This window comes from Ailuropoda melanoleuca, chromosome 11 (genome assembly GCF_002007445.2).
Source record: "Ailuropoda melanoleuca isolate Jingjing chromosome 11, ASM200744v2, whole genome shotgun sequence".
NCBI lineage: Eukaryota > Metazoa > Chordata > Mammalia > Carnivora > Ursidae > Ailuropoda > Ailuropoda melanoleuca.
This window is the reverse complement of record NC_048228.1, coordinates 31,906,553-31,926,468: the sequence shown is the minus strand read 5'-3', so window position 1 is coordinate 31,926,468 and position 19,916 is coordinate 31,906,553. Positions and strand designations below refer to the sequence as shown.

The 19,916-nt window shown below is 36.1% G+C and overlaps 1 protein-coding gene across 1 annotated transcript in view; it reads right to left on the bottom strand.

Moving 5' to 3' along the window:
• STPG2 (sperm tail PG-rich repeat containing 2) overlaps positions 1 to 19,916 on the bottom strand; it is a 536,245-nt gene that overhangs the window by 64,531 nt on the left and 451,798 nt on the right. The window lies entirely within an intron of this gene.

Genomic DNA, 19,916 nt, shown 5'->3' with positions numbered 1-19,916 from the left:
AGTCAGAATGGGAAACGTTTTTTCTTAGTACAATATAAATAAGAAAGCTTCTAACACTTAATGGCATATTAGATTCCATGAGATACAGTAATAATAAAAAGTTGAGTTAAGCTAATTCTTAGGGAAACACACACATACACATACATAGGTATAAAATATCACAAGTAATCTGTATTTTAATTATAGATTCAAAATTAGAGAAAATAGAGAGTATAATAAAAAACCTATGGGGGCACCTGGGTGGTTCAGTCGGTAAAGTGTCTGCCTTGGGCTCAGGTCATGATCTCAGTGTCCTGGGATCGAGTCCCCCCCACCCCCGCTCAGCGGGGAGTCTGCTTCTCCTTCTCCCTCTGATGCTTCCCTCCCTATCCCCCCGCTTGTGCTCTCTCACTCTCATGCTGTCTGAGTAAATAAATAAAATCTTTAAAAAAAACAAACCAAACCTATGTATTTACCATCCATAATGATCAAAATTGCCACTTACAAAAAAACATAAAATTCCTTCCCCCTCCCCTTTCTTTCTCTTTCCATAGAAATAACTATAATCTTGAAGTTGTCACATGCTCTTTATACCCATATTCTCATACTTTGTCTTCATAGCAAGAAATAATCAAGTCATGGGTCTTAACAAAATTGAATACTATCTAACAGTCAAAATAAATGAACTAGGGGTGCCTGGGGGGCACAGCGGTTAAGCGTCTGCCTTCGGCTCAGGGCGTGATCCCGGCGTTATGGGATCGAGCCCCACATCAGGCTCCTCTGCTATGAGCCTGCTTCTTCCTCTCCCACTCCCCCTGCTTGTGTTCCCTCTCTTGCTGGCTGTCTCTATCTCTGTCAAATAAATAAATAAAATCTTTAAATAAATAAATAAATAAATAAACAAATAAAATTGATACATATCAACAGACATCAATCTTGAGAACTTAAATTAGGAGAAAAATCAAATAATCAATGTATGATAATAACCATACCAAAATATTCTAGGCTCTTTCCTATGTGCTAGTTCTAAGCATTTTACATATATTAAATATATATATATATATTAGCTCAGTTAATCCTGAGAAAAGCCCTGAGATATTCCAGTTTACATGTGAGGAAAGCAAAACATAGAAGTATTTTGTGGAAGATCAAATAGCTAATAATTAATTTACTCTCAGTTTTTCCCCAGAATCCAATCTCTCACCCACCCTAATATGGGTAAATATAGTATTGACCTAAATTGCAATAACAAATAGACACAAGGGAAATTATGTCTTATTCAGATAAGAGTGGAGAACAAATGCTTTAGTCAGCAAGGTGGATGGGGTGAGGGGAGTGGATAAGTTATTCCGTCTTTCAGGAACTCAGACTAACAGCAAACCCGCCATCTTCAAAAACTGGCTTCCAAGATGACTCCAGTAATCCTGATGGAACAGAAAGAAGAATGGCATAGAAGACAGGACAATGTTTAAGAGCCAGGCCCGGAAGTGGCAGGCATCATGTCCACACACATTCCAACGACTAGAGCTCAGTTATTTGCCCACAGTAACTCCTGAAAAGGCTCCCATTTATGACCTCTCAGTTTTCTCTTTTCTGATGTTAACGGTCCCATTTCCAGAACATTAGTCATTTGCAAAAAAGCACACAAACAAATGGACTAAAAGGCATGTAAATATGTAACTAAATCCTATTTATAGAGTAGGGAATTTAGTTAATATAACCTCAACTGGCTTGGCAAATGTATTTTTGATTGTTACACTAATTCAAACATTTTTAGCATTGTTTTTTCTAATTTTGATAGTTGAAGTTATTGTCTTTATTAATTCATTCTAAATTTATGGTTGGATATTAACCTCATTTTAGCTGAGCCCTAAGTCCACTATTTCAAGTTTTGGTACAAACTCACACTTACCTAGCTGGATTTTAGAATTGCTATGGATTGATGATTTCTATGTGTCTTCTGTCCTTCTCTCTCCCCCTTATGTGTGTTTATGAGGTCAGCCTATCTTGTTCTTCCACATTGTGTGTTGGATAAAAAAGGGACAAATTCTCTTTCTAGTTCGTAAGTCTTTATAGTGAGTGAAACTACATCCAAGAAGCTACCACTTAACTAGTAGCCCCGAGAAGATTTAGATGAGATGGTGGACTTCAAGCTAATGCTGTAATGGGGTGAGACTTTTGGGGGAGAAGAAAGAATTTTTCATATGGGCAGGATTTGAATATTTATGGCCAGAGAACAGATAGTAGGAGGATGCAGTTTCAAAGACAGCTATGTATGTCTCATCCCACAAGCTTTTCTGCAATGTGACATTAACATTCCTCCATCATAGTAATTAAACATATAGGATAATGTAAAATTAAGAAAATATACATATCACATACTTACACTGGCATCCTAAATCCTAAATTAAACTATACCCATTGTTGACTGTATAAATGAGAAACAAGAGGATATAAAACAAATATCAAAGCAAGTATTTTTTTAAAGAATTCATTTACTTACTTAGAGAGAAAGAGCATGGGGAGGGGCAGAGGGAGAGGGAGAGAGAGACCTCAACCTGACTCCAGGCTGAGCGTGGAGCTGGGGGTGGATCCCAAGGATCTCAAGTGGATCCTGAGATCATAACCTGAGCCACAGTCCAGAGTCTGATGCTTAACTGACTGAGCCACCCCGGCACCCCTCAAAGCAAATATTGTTGATATAGTTAATGAATGACAATGCTCCAGCTGAGAAGTGTTTCAGTTAATTTCTATAACAGATTTTTAGTACTTGTACTTTTAGTGTTACTTTCAGAGAATAATTGATTATTCACAAATATATAATAATGGATATATAATAAACATATTAAAGGTAAATTTACTCTATTGAGCTGATTAACATCTGTATGTCCTATTGTCCACATGAGCCTAAATATTTGCAGGGTTTTTTTCCTTAATTTTCAGTCATATGAGAGAGGTGAAAGAATTATTTCTTACGTTCTCTGTAGATTTCATGAACACATTAAATAAATACTCAAAAATGATATACATACACATATATGTTGAAAAATCAGAGAACAAATGTTTTTTATAAATTATACCCAACTAACATTCATAAAGGCAAATTTCTTCAGTACTGTCTTTTTCTGCTTTTATTAACTTAAACATGCAGATATCTTCAAAGAACCTACTTATGTGCCCAAAAAGGAGGAAAGCATTTTCAATCAAAATGTATTGTAAAGAGAAAGCAAAAACTGGTTTGCAATTTTTTGTTTGATTTTAACAATTACAAGTTTCTGCTTATATAAATATAGCACTTGAACAGTTGAACAGAATGTTTTTTGTATCTCTAGGTAGACAAAATAGAACTGCCTCAGGAAAAAAAAAAATTATCAACCCCCCCCCCCAGCCAAGACCCATGCTGAACTCAGAATTACATAGCATGCGCCTAGTCTCAAAAGATTGTGATTTGCTTTTCAGTCCAATGTTTCCTGCTGCTAGAAGAAAAAAAAAGTAAGCTTTGTTTCATGAGAAAGCTTTAGCCTGAGAATTACTGCACTACCATGGGTACTCAGTGAAATATATTGCATAATCTACAAGGTAGCAAGAAAACAGTAGGTTTGGAAAATAAAATGATCTTTCTGTTGGAAAGTCATCCACATGCCCCCTGTGCACGCATAGATACCCGTGCAGTTTACCGCATTCTCTCAGAAACATCCGGACTCTGAAGGAAGTTCCCACAGAGAAGTATGTGTATCCCAGCGGTGTGCAAATCATTTCTCTTATCTAATAATCTCTTACAAATATACCTTTGGTTGTTCTTTGACTTTCCTAAAAGGTGAGACTCAGCATGGGGCATTCATTTTGTCTGCCAAATATTTTTTCAAAAGTTGTTTGTTTTTATGCTGCTATACCTGAGACAGGCGCTCATGACTCCATGAGGAAAGAGAAAGCAGCATTCATATTAAAATGCTAAGGAACATAAAGTCAGTTTTTCATGTTTAACTCTATCTTTTTTTTTTAAAAAGCAGGCATTCTTCTATTTTACAAAAAAGGCATTATTCAAAATGAGTTATACAAGAAAAATAAGTATTATTTGAAATTAAAATGGTGAAATAGTTTTGAAATACTACTTATTTCCATTACTTCTCGTTTTAAGGATAACAGAACAGAAACAATACATGCACGCAGCATATATGATTTGAACTCCTTGCCAATTCAAACTTTAAAAAGCTAGAATTAATTATGCAAAACTGTTGATAAACAAGTCCTTTACAACATGTCCAATTACATTCTACTATAGCATCTAAGGGAACTAGTAATTTAATAAACATTAACATTTTTGATCAGGTTTCATAAACAAAATATGTAACATTGATATAAATGTTCTGGGTAAGTTCTAATAAAATCAGAAAAGGCAATTCTTTTCTGCCCTATCATATGATTTCCAAATTATTTTTCAATTTTGAGGAATCATCTACCAAAAGAAATCGAATTAATAGAGATATACTTCATTTATTTAAAGTCTTCAATTTTAAAAATGTACATTTCTGTTAATTTCTTTCTGTTAGCTAATTAAGCTAATTTTAATTAACTTATGCTCAACATAAAATTATAGTTAGAAACTGTAATTAAAAGATTGTTGTGCTGGGGTGCCTGGGTGGCTCAGTGGGTTAAGCATTTGCCTTTGGCTCAGGTCATGATCCCAGGGTCCTGAAATTGAGCCCTGCATCAGGCTCCCTGCTCAGTGGGGAGCCTGCTTCTCTCTCTTTTTCTGCTTGCCTCCCCCCCCCATCAAATAAATAGAATCTTTAAAAAAAATAAAAGATTGCTGTGCTGAGTTAGAAGTTTAAAAAAAATCAGGGGCGCCTGGGTGGCACAGTGGTTAAGCATCTGCCTTCGGCTCAGGGCGTGATCCCGGCGTTGTGGGATCGAGCCCCACATCAGGCTCCTCTGCTATGAGCCTGCTTCTTCCTCTCCCACTCCCCCTGCTTGTGTTCCCTCTCTCGCTGGCTGTCTCTATCTCTGTCAAATAAATAAATAAAATCTTAAAAAAAAAATGAAGTTTGAAAAAAATCAGCAATGTAAATAGTAATATTCCATGTATCCATGCCACATACTTTCTTCTTTTTGCTACACTCTTAGAGAGCTATGGTATAGTATATCTGTCTGAGAAATGCATATGATTTCAAAATATTGATAAAGAAAGCAAATTAGCAAGCTATCATTATGAATTTTTCCATTCTTTCCATATTCATTCATATTTTTGTGATTCCTCTTTTTTATTATCTCTATGTCTTCTGTTATTTATTCCATTTCTTTTGTTGCCTCAGTGTAATTTATAGATGCTGCGACTTAACAATTTTAATGGTAACAGTCTGGGGATCAGTTCCTCTAACCACGTGCAGGAAGGGGAGTAGGAAAAAGCACTTATAGACAGTCTTTGCTAAAAAGACCCTGGAGAAAAATCAGAATCCCACAGACCTTTTCTGTTTCTGAAAATGAGGGTATGTAAATAAGGTATTTGTTTATTAGGTGAAGGGTTTTTTTTAAAATGTTTAAATATTTTTAAAATTTTAACCCCAGTATAATAAACATACAGTGTTATATTAGTTTCAGGTGTACAATATAGTGATTCAATAATTCCATACATTACTCAGTGCTCATCATGATAAGTGTAATCTTAATCCCCTTAAGTAAAGGGATTTTAAGAAAGAAATATGCAATTTAGTCTTGTGGGTCCATTGTGCATTAGACATTCTCAAACTATGACGCAGTTTTCATTTCTGAAGCAAACCTGTTTGCCCACCTTTAAATGGTAGATTTTTAATAGCTCAGAACATGTTTGTGAAGAGTAACGTTGCTACGTGAGTGAAGTAATTTTGAAGGTATGTGTCATTTTCCTGTAAGGTAGTGAAAGAATCTTAATAAAAAGTTCATGTGCTTCAATTTTTATATTCTGAAGTTTAAGAAAAACCTCCTTATCAAGATCTCTTTAACATCTGAGAAGACATTTTTGTTCTCGATTATATGTAACACTGCTGACCATTGCTGTTATTTAATTGTAAAGACTTTTATAAAACACAAAGCAATTGCTTTCATGTATGAAACAAAAGAAAAATGCATATTCATACAGTTTAGGAAAATGTTATTTAGAAATTCTTGCAGTAAAATCTACAGCTAGAAAAATTAAAAGCAGCTTGAAAAAATAGCATAATGGTCTTGAAACTTGCAACAAATAACTGCACATCTTAACTAAAATAAGAAACAGAGACACAAAAATATACCAATAGCACAAATTTTTGACTTATTTTTAGATATTGCTGCACTTCTAAAAATAAAATATAATACACAGACTTCCTGCAGAGAAAGAGGATTAAAACAGTACTGGAAAATCTCCCTCATTCAATATTTAACAAAATGAAGAAAAATAGTAGAAATAACAAAATTCACCAGCAGGATCCAAACTATGAAAGAGATACAATGAAGCACCCAACCTAAAAAAGTAGTAGCCAATAAAAAACACAGATGATCTCAGTTTTTAAAAAAAGTATCATCCTTGCCCCATCTCCCCCCAAAAAGCAATACTTAGGAAATGATGAGACAAGAAAATTCTGGAAATTCTCATCAACACTTTCTAATTTTGAGCAAAGCTAGCTGGAGTGATTCATCAGCCCTGGGAAAATCAGAATGAATCCAAGAAAGTAAAAATAACTTATATGATGCAGGGAAACATCAGCAGAGAGAAAATATCACCAGGATTTTCCATATTCCAGGGTATCATACAGAGTTAAGCAAAAGATCTAAAAAATGTGGGATTGCCACAGTTTTTGCTGGGGTGAGTGGGCCCTGACATGGAATTTAATAAAACAATAAGAAAAAGAACCCAGCTCAGATTACACAAAGCTGCAGCTGAGGCCTAGCCATCCTGCAGTCCATTCTCTTATTCATTCATTTAACCATTCTTTATCAAGAATCTATAATGTATCTGGCACTGTTCTAGGCAATGAAGAAATGGTAGTAAACAAATCAGACAAAAATATCTAGTTTGACAGAGTTTATAACAGAAACAACTTTAATTTTTAAAAATTTTTTTAAAGATTTTACTTTTATTTATGAGAGAGAGCAAGAGAGCCAGCCGGGGAAGGAGCAGAGGTAGAGGGACAAGCAGACTCCATGCTGAGCACAGAGCCTGTCACCATCACAGGGCTCAATTGCAGGACCCTGAAATCATGACCTGAGCTGAAACCAAGAGTTGGAGGCTTAATCGACTGAGCCACCCAGGCCCCCCTAGAAACAAGTTTTTTAAAAAAACAAAACCCAAATAAGACTATAGCTTATTAGAATATGATAAATGGAGTGGAAAAATTAAAGGAGAGAAGAGAGAGAAGATGACAATTGAACAAAGACAGGAAGAAAGTTAGGGAATGAACCGCGTGCACAAGTGAAGGTGAGATTCCAAGCAGCACACACAGCAAGTGCAAAGGCAAGTGTGAGAACCAACCTAGCTGGACAGTGTTATTTCCATGGAGTGAGCTAGGTGGAGATTAGAAGGGAGATAAAAGAGTAACTGGGGGGGACTCCTGGGTGGCTCAGTTGGTTAAGTGTCTGCCTTCAGCTCAGGTCATGATTCTGGAATCCTGGTATCAAGCCCCTGATCAGGCTCCCTGCTCAGCGGGGAGTTTGCTTCTCTCTTTGCCCCTCACCCCACTCGTGTTCTCTCTCTGTCTCTCTCTCTCAAATAAATAAATAAATCTTAAAAAAAAGAGTAATTGGGTTGGAGGTGGAGGCAGGCATATGGCATAAGGCCTTATACCACTGTATTTTGGCTTCTACATGGAATGAGAAGAGAAGCCATTGAGAGCTGTGAACAGAGGAGAGACTTAATTTAATTTATAATTTAATTGGCACATTCTGGCCAAGGTCCAGAGAGTAGACATTAGGAGGAGCAATTATAGAAGCAAGGGACACTTTGGAGGTTTTAACAATAATTCAGAGAAAAGAGGATGACAGTGGTAGCAGCAGAGATTATGAACAGAGGTTGAAATTTGGATATATTTGGAAAGTAGGGCCAATAGAATTTTCTGATTGAGTATATGAAGATGTGAAAGGAGGAGTCAAACCAGAAGTTTGGTTTGGATACGGAAATTTTGAAATGCCCATTAGACATCCAAATGGAGATTTGATGTTTGGCGTGTTGTGAGAAAAGGCCCAAGAATTTTGGCATCGGACAGGACGTCCAGCCCAAAAGGGACCCCACCTGGTTTGCCAAATAGCCCCCTATAACCAGCTGTTATTCAGTGCCTCCCAGGATTAACAAGTTCACCCAGGCCTTGGACTGCCAAACAGCTGCTTGGCAGCTGGTCTGTATACAGACCAGAGGCAAAGCAAGAGAAGAAGAGATTAGTAGCCCAGAGGCAGCAGACCAGAGGCAAAGCAAGAGAAGAAGAGATTAGTAGCCCAGGCTGAGAAAAAAGCTGCTGGCAAAGGGGGTGACCCCGCTAAGAGGCCACCTGTCTTTCAAGTATGGGGTAATACTATCATCACGTTGGTGGAAAACAAGAAGGCTCAACTGGTATTGACAGCACATGCTGTGGGGCCCATTGAGCTAGTTGTCTTCCTGCTCCCCCATTTCATAAGATGGGGGTTCTGTACTGCATTATCAAAGAGTAGGCCAGGCTGGGCCACGTGGTCTACGGGAAGACCTGCACCATTGTCACCTTCACACAGGTTAACCTGGAAGACAAGGAGCTCTGGCTAAGCTGGTGGAAGTTATCAGGACCAATTACAATGACAGATATGATGAGATGTGCCGTCACTGTGGAGGCAACATCCTGGGTCCGATGTCAATGGCTCTCATCGCCAAATTGGAAAAGGCAAAGTTTCAAGAACTGGCCAGCAAACTGAGCTAAGGTAAGTGTACTATTGAATTTTCTGTCCATAAAAGTAATAAAAAGTAGTTCTCTTAAAAAAAAAGAGAGAGAGAGAGAGATCCTATCTGGAGGTAAAACATGGGACTTTGTCAACATGGAATATTTAAAGCTGATACTAAGGTTGTGAAATAGAGAAGAGGAAGTTGAAAAACAGCCTAAGAGAACTGCAGTAAGGGAAATCAGAAGGAACCAGAAAAGGAAATTAAACACATACGGTGAATGAAGTAGGATGGTGTCCTGGATGCCATGCACAGAAGTTTCAAGGAAGATGTCAAATGCTATGGTAAATGCGGTTAATAGGTAAAATGAGGACTAAGAATTCACCATTGGACTTAGCCACATGGCAGTTACTGCTGGCCATGAGAAGAGTGGTTTCCGTGCAAATGTAGACAGTGAAAGTCTACTAGGTTCAAGGGAAACTAAGAGGAGAGGAGTTGGGGAAAATGAGTATAGGAACTATAAGAAAGTTTGCAATAAATGGAGACTAACAGTGACTGGAGGGGATGAGGGCTTAAAGAAATATTTTTTTTTAATGTGATATATAAGTTTGCTGCTGGGGTGGTCTAGAAGGAAAAGAAAAAGTCGATGTTGAAGGGGAGGAGGAGAACTGCTGAGGAGATATCGTTGAGTGAGAGGGAACTTGGTCTAGCGCACAGTGAGGGAGGCCTTAGCCAGGTACAGGAAACGCTCATGAACACTACCAAATGTGCAAGCGGAGAGAGTGTGTAGATCACAGGATTTAGCCTTTAAATATAGTAACAGAGAAAATAGTCTTTAGAAAGTGGAGAATGTGTCAAGGATAATTCAGTCACATAAATCAGAGCAATTATAAGATCTGAACAAAGCTGCCCATTTTAAGATTTTTTAAAATCTGAAAGTGCATAGCATATGTAAACTATTCAACCATACCATAATAGGGAAAAAAGAAAAGAAATAAAAGGTTCGAGGTGGGAGAGGAGCAAAAGACAAAAACAAACAAAGAATGAAATATCACATGCAAAATAGCACAAAGAATTTACATGAAACATAATCCAAGGACTAAAAGCCTATTCTCAAAAACATTTTGAGATATAGAAGAATTTAGAGAAATTAGGAGTTGAAATGGGCCACAGAGATTACATGAAAGACAACAAAACAAGTTGAAACATAAGATTTCACAGCTAAGGAAATGGAGGGGCAAAATATTCAAATTGAACATGTAGATTAGAAATAGCAAGAATCAGAATAAACAGGATAAAAAGTCAAATAAGTGCCATAAAGAAAATGTTTGAGGGGCACCTGGGTGGCTCACTGGGCTGAGCTTCTGCTTTTGGCTCAGGTCACAATCTCAGGGTCCTGGGATTGGGCCCCAATTTCCCTCACCATCTGTCTCTCCTCCCAGCCAATGTTCTCTCTCTCTCTCCCTCAAATAAATAAATAAAATCTTAAAAAAAAAAAGAAAATATTTGAGGCAATTATAGGAAGTTAAGCGAAAATAGAAACATAATAAAGATTTTCATTGAGAGATGATGGCAAGTAGGCACACTGAGATGATCAAATATACAAAAATTACTTATTGGAAATCTGGTAAATGGAATAAAAAAATCTAAGAAATAGAACACAACCACATTCTCTGACATGAAGAAAGAAATGAATCTAAAGATACTACACTATACAATAGAAAGAAATTTAACAGAACATAGCAAATGACAAATTTCTGATTAAACTATTCTGTGTCCATGACAAAGAATTACTTAGACATCGAGGCAGAAAACGCAAGTCAACTTCAAGAAGAAAAAAAATTCAAGTTTGCCTCAAATTTTGTCAAGCAACATTTAATAGCCAGAATACAGAGAAACAGTGTCTCCACATTCCTGATGAGAAAAGAATGGACGAGTGAAGATCAGAATGTTACCTTTGGTTCTAAAGGCAAATGTCAAACATTCACATACATGAGAAAACACGAGTGCCCATGAGTTCATGAATGGTTAAAAAATTAACTATACAGTATTCAAATCCAGACAACCAAAACATGATTCAAAAATTGAGAATTCAAAAAAAAGTTTTTTAATGATGTAAACATGGTTAGTAAAGGGATGATGATAAATATTGAATTCTTTTAGGGAACTAGGGAAAACTATCTAGAAAAGTTAGGGTTGCAGGACAGTCTATAATGTAAACCCTGACAAAGAAAAATAGCATTAGCAAGGCACTTAGCGGGAGGAATGGCAAAACGTATAACTTATGGAGGGGGTCACTACATGCAGATTAAATTGAAACGCAATTAAAAACATTTCTTAATGGCTCTTTTCTCCCCCACCACACAATTAATAGCAGGGACCATGTCTACGGTACTCACTTGTGTGAACTGCCCCTCCTCCCCTGCCACTGATATTTAAAGTCTAGATCCAAGAATTCACTGAGGACAGAAAAGTTGTGTGGGTGTTTTATGCAACTGACAATCACTGAACTCTACCTCTGAAACTAATAATACACTATAAGTTAATTGAAATTAAATAAAATTAAATTCAAAAAAAGAAAAGTTGTGTTAGTTAACTCTATCACTGAATATTCATTTATAGCTGAAATAATTATTTATAAGGAGATGTTCTTATATGCTATTTGGCTACCCAGGGGATAATTCAATTACAAAAGATTGTAAATATTCACTTCTTTCATTTTATTTTTATTTTTATTTATTTTTTAGCTGAAAATGAAGTGATTTTTAATCTATAGATAAAAGACTATCTAAATGATTCTCATGATGTTTTACAAGTTTGGTTTTAAAACAGATTTGAATTCGCAGCAGGTCTTAACACACAATGATTTCAATAAATCAGGCACTCCAGAACACAATGTGGAGGTGTAACAATTATGTGATGACTTCTTAATAGTCCAAGGGGATAAAGACCTTTTATAAATATGGAAAGAAATTAATCTTTCCACAGTATTAACTCCTAAAAGCTGTTCTCCTTTATAGACTACAATATTATTGTCAGTTTCATATACTTTTTACTTTATAGAGAACTCCCAGAGGAAGAAATTTCTGGAGGTTTTCCCAGATACATACAGCTACATTTTCTGACGGGCTTAGAATATCTGCAAAGTATGGCCCATCCAGATCCACATTCTTATGATCAAGGGATTTCGTAACCCTCCTCCATATACTCTTGGAGGTCGGTCTTTTTCCTAACCATTCCTGTAACAGGATCAATCTTCATAATTGTGCCCATGGCCATCTGGATTCTTGCATTTCCCAAACATTTTCCACTTTTCTTCATTGCTCAGAAATTTGCTGTGGAGCCGGTGGAGATAAGATGGGACAGTTGCTCCCTGCGGTGACCGCCCTCCACGCTCATCACCTTGCCTCTTCTTTCGTTTTATATACCTAGTTTTCAGGATGATTACTCTCATCCCTGAATGTTAGAATGGCTCATATCAGCTCACAGAACAACTGTTAAATTTTTAGAATTTTCACCGAGTAGTTGTTTATAATCAGCCATAGTGGAAGTATTTATACCGCAGAAATAGTCAGATGCTATAAACAGGAGTTTAAGATAATTTAATATCTTTATGAGTAATTTAGATTTGTTTCCAATGAGGAGACTTCATATTTTTCAATAACACTTACTTTAAAAAAAAATACTTACTTGAAAACAACTAGAACAGGAAGAAAAAAGAAAGTATATTTCAAAGTATATCACTCACCTAATCATAATTGTTGCCAATATTCCTGTGTATTTTTATAAGCTTTTAGTATGTGTGGTTTTAAAAATTAAAATGCAACTTATAATTCTGTTTTCCATACTTTATATTGCAGCATAAATATCTCCCTATGTTTAAGTATTCCATAAACAATCTTTTTTTCCTAAGACTGTCTTTATTTATTTGTCAGAGAGAGAGAGAGAGCTCACAAGCAGGGGGAGCAGCAGGCAGAGGGAGAGGCAGGCTCCCCGCTAGGCAAGGATCCAGATGTGGGACTTGATCCCAAGACCCTGGGATCATGACCTGAGCTGAAAGCAGATACTTAACCAACTAAGCCACCCAGACGTCCCAATAAACAACCTTTTAATAAACTAATCCACTATATGCAAATCACAGTGTGTGCAATTGTCTCGAATTTGCTGATATTTACATATTTTCAAAAATATTCACAATTATACAAAATCATAGGAGGAATGTTTCTGTGCACTTTTCCCCTATTTTCTGGTTACTTCCTTAAAATGTATTCTAGAATTTGGATTATATAAGAAAAGAATATTAACTTCTTTAAGATTCTTATTAAATATAACTAAAACCCATCTACAGTTTATACTCAATGGATTCTGGTTTTGATATCAAACTCACACTTCAGCATTTAATTAAGGTTTATAGAACTTATGGAGGATAAAGAATATGGGGGGAAATGAACATCATTGAAAAATAATGAGAAAAATTTAAAAAGCACCCATGAGAAATAATGTGAGCAAATAGTATCTTATAGTTTTTAAATTCTAAGCTATGTTCCATATAACCAATTATTATATTCAGTAGAAAAAAATAGGGGTTTTTTTGGTTAAACCTTCTATTCTCTAGGAACTTAAAGTCTGGATGTTATTTTTATCAATCTATACTGCCATTTGAAAAATAGGAAAACAGCCAAAGTCATATATAATGCACCAGATTAGAAATGAAAGTGCCTATAGGAAATTTCCTAGGGGTTGTTAAAAGGCATAGAAAGAAAAGAAAATGTGTTTGATGTTTTACTTAAAGAAAAATCCTTTTGCTTTACTAATACAGATCTCCCTGCATTTATGATGGGATTATTATGTCCCTACAAACCATCATAAGCTGAAAATGTTGTAAGTCAAAAATGTATTTAATACACTTAACCTACTAAACATCATAGCTTAGTCTCACCTGCCAAAACGTGGTCAGAACACTTAACTTATAGTTGGGCAAAATCACATAACACAAAGCCTGTTTTATAATAAAGTGTTGACTATCTCATGTCATATACTGACTACTATACTGAAAGTGAAAAACATAATGGTTGTATGGATACAAAATGGCTGTGAGGGGGTGCCTGGGTGGCTCAGTCATTAAGCATCTACCTTCCGCCCAGGGCGTGATCCCAGGGTCCTGGGATCGAGCCCTGCATCAGGCTCCCTGCTCTACTGGGACCTGCTTCTTCCTCTCCCACTCCCCCTGCTTGTGTCCCCTCTCTCGCTGGCTATCTCTCTGTCAAATAAATAAATAAAATCTTTTAAAAAAAAATGGCTGTGAGTGCATCAGTGGGTTACCCTCAGGATCACGTGGCTGGCTGGGCGCCGTGGCTGCTGGGCATCATGAGGAAGCACCCTATTGCATATCACTAGACTGGGTAAAGATCCAAATTCAAAATAAGAAGTATGATTTCTACTGAAAGCGTACCACTTTTGCACCACCATGAAGTCAAAAATCCCAAGTCTAACCATCCCGAGTTGGGGACCAGCTATAGTCGAAGGCCAAAAGAAAAACCTATTATGTCCCATGGACTATTCAATTGTAACTTAACATAATGTGTTTTGCTTTTTTACAATTTTGAAAGGAAATTATTGTCACCATCTTAAAACAAGGAAGTCCAATATTCAAGGAATTAGGATTGCTCTTTTTTTTTTTTTTTTTAAGATTTTTTTCTTTTTTTTTTTGAGAGAGAAAGAGCATGTGAGCCCGGGNTGAGCTGGGGGGAGGGGCAGAGGGAGAGAAATTCAAGCTGACTCTCCGAGGACCAGGTAGGATCTCACAACCCCCATATCATGACCTGACGGGGAAGAGGGGAAATCAAGAGTTTGATGCTCAACTGACTGAGTCACCCAGGCGCCCCTAGGCTTCTTTTTATGAACAGAGCTAAAAAACAGAAGTCTGCAGCCCAAGCCCAAAAGGTCAGTCACAAATGGCGATATATGACAGAAGTATTTCTTTTATTTAGGTAATCTGAGTTGGATCTTCAGCCTACAATACCTAATAAGAGCATATTCAACTATCAATCCAATCAGATGTCAAAGCATTTACTCAGGATGAACCCAAAGACGTGCAAAGGCCTAAAACTTTCTTCTTTTTTCTTTTGGTTTGTCACACTCTGGAAAATCCTTAGGAGTACTTTAAATGACTCACCTTTCCTCAAGCAGCATTCTTCCTATTTTTAAAATGATTACTCTCGGGTGTTTTTGTTCACTATCGCCCCTCCAATGAACAGCATCAGCAAATATGTAATCTTCAAGACACTTAATTTATCTAGTCCAGATGAAAATAGAAGCTGAAAGCCCTCAATGGAAGACGGTTTCTGGGGATAACGGTTATTGAAATAATAGTTGAAAAGAAAGGACAATTACAAAAACAGCAGCCCAAAAAACAAAGAGAGATTCAGGTACAAAGGGATATAGGTTGAAAGAGCCAGGTTTTACTGGCTACATGCTAGAAAATGCAAAGATCTTGGGTTCCGATGGCATTATTCCAATAACTGTGCATTGAAACTCTGCACTGATACTGTTCTAATAATGAGCTATCGATTATGAATATGCAATTTCAGTGCCTAGTCTACAATAGTTGCACATATTTTGAATAATCCACTTTACCTTTCTTATTCCTCATCTCTAAATGTAAAAATAACCTGAGTACAGGTCAGTATTGTGCAACTCCAGGGGGCACACTGCATTCTAAGTAAATGGTGCCCCTAAAGTCATGCAAAGGGCCATCCTACCTTAGAAATTTATTCATTTTGAAGTTTTATAGAAAGTTGATTAGCTACTATTTTTACAGATGTTTTCCCCTTACTATCATTGTTAGCGATAATATGGTTTTAAGGCAATATGTTCAATACAGCAAATAAAATATTTTTTAGCATCTGAAATATCTATGTTCTTCTGTATAGAGTGTTCATTCGTTCAACAGACTTTTTAAAAATCTCTAGCATGTTCCATACAATCGGATTACAAAAATGAAGAAGACACTCTCATGGTCCTCAAGTAGCATCTTAATTTGAGCCTATCAACCTTCAAATCACATAACTAACTTGCCTTCTTCTGATTGTATGCTCACCAAACCATCTTTCGATTTTTACAATGTAGTTTCCCACATGACACCTAAGGAGAAAATGTGCTAAATACGAGACTCAAGCATCTGGCTCCTAGATAGTGGTATTTCTTACCGTAAATTTATAGACTGGCACCTTGATTATAATTAGGCTTCCCATGTAGCTTTCCTTATTTGGTACCTTTAGCAATTATGGGTCTTATTGTAAATTGATACTTGAATTTTATATACCTGTCTCCTGAGCTTGGTTAACATGAGTCTGTCCTTGAATTTGATCTGCCATGGACATGCTGGAAAATAAAATTTCTGAAATACACCAGGTGAGATGCAGGCCCTGGGTACTGGTAAATTTACTAAGGTAGTGCCACATTTTAAAACCTCTTGAGTTACCAACTTAAGCTTCTTTCGGTAATCCACCTCTTCCTTTAGATTAGTTGAACCAATTTCATACTTGACAGCAAATAAGTTGAAGTATTAGGTTAAATACTAGGATTTCTAAACCAATTATAATTTTCGTATATGAAATTATAGCTCTGAACAACTTATTTACTCTTAAATTGTATATTTCTTCTGGATAAGTATATACTTAAAGCACATTTAGCCATCTGCTTCTCTTACATATGCTCCTTAGGCCTGGAAAATATAATCTTAAATTCAAAAAAAGGGAAATTCTAATTTATACTATAGTTATAAAAAAACTGCCTGTTAATAAGAAGTTATGATAACAAGAACTTGGATTACAAATTACTATTTAAAATACACTTGTGAGTAGGAAAATCGAGAATTTTCAACCTACTTATACCAGTAGTGATTAGCCCCACTGTTAGTATCAGCCCTAATTTTATCAATCAAGTTGGAGGTAGAAAAGTAAAAACAAATTTTAAAAAAATATACTCAATAGTAAACATAAAATGAGGCTACAGGAACAGTGTCAATATCATGAATCACCACCATGGTGAGTGAGCTAAGTTTTTGTTATTTGTTTGTTTATTAATTAATTAATTTGAGAGAGGGAGCATGGGGGGGAGGGGCAGAGGGAGAGAAAGAGAGAGAATCTCAAGCAGACACTGAGCTTGCTGAACAGATCTCACGACCCTGAGATCATGACCTGAACTGAAGTCAAGAGTCTGATGCTTACCCAACTGAGCCACCCACGTGCCAAGTTTTTGAAACAAAGCAGAGACCCTTTCTGGTAGATACTTCCGTAGCTAAACTAATACTTCTGGTTCTCTGCTTCTCAAACACAGAATAGGATTTCATTACCCCCCCCTTGATCCCCACTTTGGATGAATGGAGTCATATAATTAGTTCTTGCCAATGGGTTTTAAGTGGAAGGGATGTTTATTGAGCATTTAACGGATGATGTAAGACCCTCCAGAGCATAATTTTCCCTCTGGCACAGTGACCGGCAATGACGCCGTGGGTCCTTTAGTCTGGTTCCCCTATATTTACAATGAGAAGAGGCCCCTGCTAACCTGCTATGGACATCTAAAATGTACCAGATATAAATTGTGGTTTTTTGTGAAATATGGAAATTATTTGTTAACATAGCCTTTCTTAATATATACATTTCATATTATATACATATTATAGAAATTATATTAAAAATAATTCAGATAAAGACTCTGGCTTATAGCATATCTTTCTTCCACAGAAAACAACTATAAAAGGCAGATAATTTCATAAAGAGCTGCTGAGGCACCAAAGATTTGATAGCACAATATCCCAAGACAAAGAAGCTAACTGAAGTGAGCCCAATGTTCTCCTGACTGTTTTTCCCTTTGAAAGCACTTGCTCATTCCTAGTGCAAAAAAAAAAAAAAAAGAAAAGAAAAGAAAACAGGCAGCAGATAGCTGCTAAGAGGCCAGAAGCCAGACAGCTTTCAGCAATCTCAAAGAGCTGAAGAAAAAATGGAAAGTGACGCGAGAAAGATAGCCAGTGTTGAAGAGTCAAGATTCCTGAGAGAACAGAGGCACAAAAATTTGGCTCAATGTTTGACAGTTTTGCTGTGTGGCAATTAATAAATTTGAAAGTTGTTGAGAAAAACGAGTTAGGAGCTAAATGGAGAAGAGCTGTACACAGAGAAGAGTTTGAGCTGTCAAGATTTCAGGTTCAGCAAGACAAGGAGACCTAGAAAAGACTTTGCTCTCTATTAGGATCTGTGGAAATGTAGGAGTGAGTGAGGACCAAAAATAGCCTTATATTTACAAAGACTGCAACCTTACCTCAAGACAGCTTAGTCACTGATCCAGTTGAGGTAACCTGCCCTACTTTATGACTGCATTAGGATAGAGTGAGTTCTTTGGAGAAAGAACATTTTTATCCAGAGACTCTACAAACTTTTATGTGCAAATCTGGCATTAATCAAAAGTTACTAGGTGGATCAAGAAACAGGATCAATAGTAAAAAAGATACAATAAAGACAGACTTACAGTTGATCAGGACGTGGAGGTTATTAGACAGAAACTTTAAAATAATGATGCTTAATATGTTCAAGAAAAAAATGACAAGATGGTGAATTTTACCAGAAAAATAGAAACTTTAAAAATAGGCAATTTTTTTTTAAGTAAGCCATGGGTCAAAAAAATCAAAATGCATATTAGATAACAGTTTGAATTGAATAATAAAATATAGCATATTAGTAAAAAATCAGCTCAGTATTATTGTGCTATTCAAAATAGTTTGCTGTTTCCCAATTTATTAACTTGTGTTTTTCATTTAACAAGCATTTATATTCTACCTATTTAAAAATTTAAAACCATATTTTATAAGTATTAATAAATTATTTACTTCAGATAATATTGGGATTACAAGAAAGTGGGAAGATTTCCAGAAAGTCCTAGAACCTGAATTCTATTTGTAATGTCATGTTATTACTCATTAACCCCCTCTGATTAGTATTCTTTTCCTAAATAACCAGTGAGGAGTTTTGTTATTTATATATATATATTTTTAAAGATTTTATTTATTTATTTGACAGAGATAGAGACAGCCAGCGAGAGAGGGTACAGGAGCAGGGGGAGTGGGAGAGGAAGAAGCAGGCTCATAGCAGAGGAGCCTGATGTGGGGCTCGATCCCATAACGCCGGGATCATGCCCTGAGCCGAAGGCAGATGCTTAACCGCTGTTGCCACCCAGGCGCCCCAAGGAGTTTTGTTATTTAAATTAACCAAAGGGTTTTAGTAGAAAAAAGTTCAGTAAGTATAATTTGACTACATGAAGGATATGAAGCTAAAAGAAATCCACCAATTAATTCCAATTCATGAGAAAAGTTTAAGAAGCTTCAGAAGCAAATTTACATAATACAGTAGAAGTTTCCATTTATGTTTTTAAGAAGAAACTTTATTCCACTTTATGAGCCTTAGACATCCAATCTATAAAAATTAGAATTGATGCACTAAATTTTAATTAGGTTCCAAGAAATTTGAGAAGAAATTGTAATAGTGTCTTGCCTTAAAATAAACTGTAAAGAACAGTGAAGTTTCATTAGCACATTGTTAAGAGAATCGTAGAGAATTTCCAAATGAGAAAGAAAAGCGTGATAACGAATAACTTAATGAGGATTTGTGTCATACAGTATGAAAAAAAAAACTAAAAACAAAGCCTTATTTAGCTGTTAACACTAGAAAGTTACTCATAGTATTTGATTTTAAATCAAGATAAATCTGCACTTTTAACATTATGTAATATAAGGTCAAATAAATATAAAACTCTTGTTTTCCCCACTTTTGCTACACATTAAAGAAATGCGAGAAGGCATTCACTCTGAAGAGGGAAAATCGTAGTTTGTGATTTAGAATTAAAAATGGCATCATAATAGTGTACTCCAGGTAACAAATGTTATCCAATTGGTTAGTAGACATGATTTTTGAAAATTTAAGAGCACTGAAACCTTAGCAATAGCTTTACATAGAACATTATGTACCTACTAAGACCAAAGCACTCTTCTGAGCCCTATAAAAGACACAAAGTAGAAGTACTATAATTACCAGAG